The 3,908-nt window shown below is 36.9% G+C and overlaps 1 long non-coding RNA gene across 1 annotated transcript; it reads right to left on the minus strand.

Annotated features, from left to right (window-relative positions):
• Positions 1-3,147: 3,147 nt before the first annotated feature.
• LOC132117636 (uncharacterized) lies at positions 3,148-3,701 on the minus strand. Its single transcript, XR_009425789.1, has 2 exons — positions 3,372-3,701; positions 3,148-3,319 (listed from the first exon to the last, which is right to left on the minus strand). It is a non-coding gene; the product is annotated as an uncharacterized LOC132117636 (long non-coding RNA).
• Positions 3,702-3,908: the final 207 nt, after the last annotated feature.

Below are 3,908 nucleotides of genomic sequence, written 5' to 3' on the forward strand. Positions count from 1 at the left end.
CAAGAATACAATTTGTAGAGTCAACAGGGGAATTCGGAGGTCTATAAATGTTGCCTATAGTGAACTGCTTGTTTTCATGAAAAGCAATATTAACAAATAGGCATTCATAGTGTACAGCTTTCTCCTTAGGCAAAATGAGTTCAGAAAATAAATGAGAAGATATATACGTAGCCACTCCCCCACCACGAGAGGCCTTGTCAGCTCTAAACAACTTATAACCATCAAGTTTATCGGATATATCACTATTCAGCCATGTTTCAGAAAGTGTAATGACACTGGGCTTATTGTTAGAAAGCCAAGCTCTTAACAAATCAATTTTATGTACCAAACTCCTAATATTTACAAAGTCATCAAAAAATAAAAATAAACAGGTGGAACGGGGAGAAAAGGGCGATGATTACAGGTGAACTTATCACACATATATTTACAAACAATTATCCACAAACACAAACATATACATATAAACACGCATACCTCCATGCACACACAAAAACACACAAATGGGCCAAGCCAAGGCATAGTCTAGAGAGAGAAATAATGCAGGCTAAGACCGCAACTTATTAACTGTGAATGCTTTATAAATTTCCCTGTGTTCAGACCTGAACAGTATGAAACATCCCATAGCAAAAAAAAAAAAGAATAATATTTTCAGCTATGGGATTCATTTTGTAGCGCTGTAGAAAAAGCGCGACAAAGAAAAAGAAAACCATCTCAATGTTCTGGTCTCGGGTCATTTAAGTCATTTACATATTATATAACCTTCAAGATTTAAACAAATAAGTCCCGATTACGCTACTAATGGCATACAAACATCAACATCAACAACCAAAACCTTTTATCAATAAGCTACCTTCTAAACAGGTGCAGTCCGTCATTCAGGTAAACGTTGTAAATCCCGAAGAAACGATTCAACTTCCCCTGGAGTCTTACACAACACAGATTTACCATCGGAGATAATCTTAAGCATAGCAGGGTAGAGCAAGAAGTAATCAATGTCAAGTTCACGAAGTTTCTTTTTGACAACGTCAAACTCCCGACGCTTTTGGAATTTTCACCCTCGATTGACTTCAGGCATTTTTGAATGTCAGATAAATTATCCTCATTGGAGCTGACCCTGTGTTCAAGCTCAGCTACATGTTCACCTAAAGTTGATAAAGAGCCATTGATAGACGTTAAGCTTGACTGAATATTGTCCATTTTTGCATCGAAGTGTGAAAGCATTTCAACTTTCAGTTGTTGTATAGTATCCACGATAAACTTGCAAATTTGTTAATAAAGTTAATAAAACAAAAACATGAATGTTTTAATGCTATTGAATAAAAAGAAACGATCCACTCTAAAGTCTCTGCTCATCATGACAGGACCTGGATCAGTGAGCTGCATCTCGGGCTGATGACGTCACTTCCAGGGAGGCATGTTGTACACGCCCCGTGACTCCGCCCCCACGTCAAAACAGTGCCACAAAGAGATGTGCAGAAAAGTGAAGCGCAAAGGAAAAATGGTATCACAAGCTCAAACTAGACTGACATGCAAAATAAATGCAGCGTTGCAAACAAATTAATAGATATGACCATAGAAAATATGAATTGCAAAATCATTGCTTTAGTGCGGTTTTATTTATATTTTGCAATTCTTAGTTTTTGTTTGCAAAAGGCAAATTATTTTGCTCAATACTTTAATTTTTGATTTCAAAACTTTATTTTCTTTTGAAAAACATAAATTTTTTGTGTATAAGGCGTTAAATTGACTCCATAGTTGTCTTTTGTTGGATCGCGCCACTTGTGTCCAGTGTAGACTTGGCGTGCGTTTTTTAATGGGTTATGTTACAGCCCTCCTTGTTTTTAATGTTTTTATTAAATATCTGTATTGACTGCATGGTCATATTATCGTATTATTTACTGCCATGCAACCTACAAAAGTAAGGCTTGGCGAGCCGAGCAACGAGCATTGCTGCAGGTTGCTTTCGGCGGATGTGCTGTGCTTGTGCTGCCGTAGTCGTCTTTATTTCGTCGGGTGAAACATCTCTCACACTCGGCAGCAGATTCTGTGAGAGTGAAGCAGCAACAACTTCTCCGCATTCAGAGCATTTAATAGCTATTCACTCCGATCCGCGCTCACTGACACCAGAAACACGCTCCGCCTTCACTCCGTGGCCAAAGTAATTCATTATGTTTTAAATGTTATGTTCATAACGTAGCCTATAAAAATAATAATAATAAAAAAAATAATAAAAAATAACAGGAGGGTTTCAAAGTATCTTAGGCTATTGTGTGTAAACTTTTTTCTCTATCACATGCCAAACTAATAACATTGTAAGCATTAAATCTTTAATTGCTGCTTTCTGCTGTGCAAATTTTGTTTGTGAGAAAAATAACAGTACATTTTTGTCAGTTATTTTATCTAAGCAGATCGATGAATTTCTCCAAGATTTCAAAATCAGATAGCCTACTGATAATGTAGTAGCACTGTAATATTACATTTGTTTGAATGCATTATTGCGAAAGCGATTGCGTGTGAATGTGCTGTATCTGTTTAAATCATGCTTTAACCCGAAAATAATCAGTAAAAGAAACAGACAAACTCCTTGAGAACTAGCCTGTAACATCGCGCTCGACTATTGCAGTCATTATAACCTGATCAAGCCATACAGTAGGTGGCCAGCCTAATTGGGCTTAACCGCCACCGCAACTGTAATTCAGTCGCGTGTTAAAATCATTCGCGAAACTACCGCCAGGTGGCGCAAAGGAACGGATTGAGAAATTAATGTAATTGTAAAATGAGATAAAAGAAGGAAGTAAAACAACAATAACATTATGATATAACATTGTAACATTTAAAAAAAAAACATGACAATTTTTACAATTTGTTAATTTTTTAAATGTAGGATAGTCTTAGGCTACAATCTACTAAACAAAAATTAAAAGAAGACCTTAACACAAAGGATCATATGCATGCTATTTTTATTAAACAGTAAATAAATATAAGGCCTATGCATATATAGATATATATGCGTTCTGTACTAGACTAACTGAGACTTGTCATGGCACTTGTATACTTTTGTTGTTCTCTTGTTGACCTGACTGCTTCTATTGTTCTCATTTGTAAGTAGCTTTGAATAAAAGCGTCTTTTAAATGATTAAATGTAAATGTTTATACAAGACAGTACAGAAAGCACACAAGTGGGAGAAAGTGGAGGGGACTGCGTTAGAAAGGACCTAGCGCTGGGACTCTTTCAAGGATTACCCGAAGCACAACCACACTATATGCACGAGGCTGTTGGTTCTAACATTTTAGAGTCCCTTTTGGTAGAAATCTCATTCTGCATTCCCCACGGTAAAGAAGACACAGTCCGGGGGGTTCCCATTAGAAACCCCCACTCGGGGTGCCCTCTCTAACACTGGGCCCTTGGAATTGTCCTAATCTTGCCTCCCCTTACAGCGGTCCTGGTTGAAGGTTCCCTTCTCGAACGGTGTAATACATTTTCACCTAACAAATGTGCACATCTCTTGTAATGAGACACATTACTAAAACATGGTTTTTACAGAAAATGTAGATTTCCACCAAAATAAAAGATAAACTGGTTTCAGTCATAAAGGTACAAGGGTTTCTCTTGCAAGTTCCGCAAAAAATATGCATTTATATGCCAAATTATTTTACAAAAACCTTTAAATATTATTGTATTTGGATTGTTCTACTTCATGTTTTTAACTTTTCAAAATCAACACCTCATTCAGTGTTAATCCAAGGTCTGCAGAACGATCGTAATTCACCCGTGATGAAGGTAAGACGGTGAAACAGCGTCACGATTTCAACGGTGAATCAACGTCGTGATTTCAACGTTGATCCAAATTGCAAAATCGAAAGGTAATTCAACGTTGATTCAACCATGGTACCTGACATTGTTTCAA

This window comes from Carassius carassius, chromosome 37, assembly GCF_963082965.1.
Source record: "Carassius carassius chromosome 37, fCarCar2.1, whole genome shotgun sequence".
NCBI classification, from domain to species: Eukaryota; Metazoa; Chordata; class Actinopteri; order Cypriniformes; family Cyprinidae; genus Carassius; species Carassius carassius.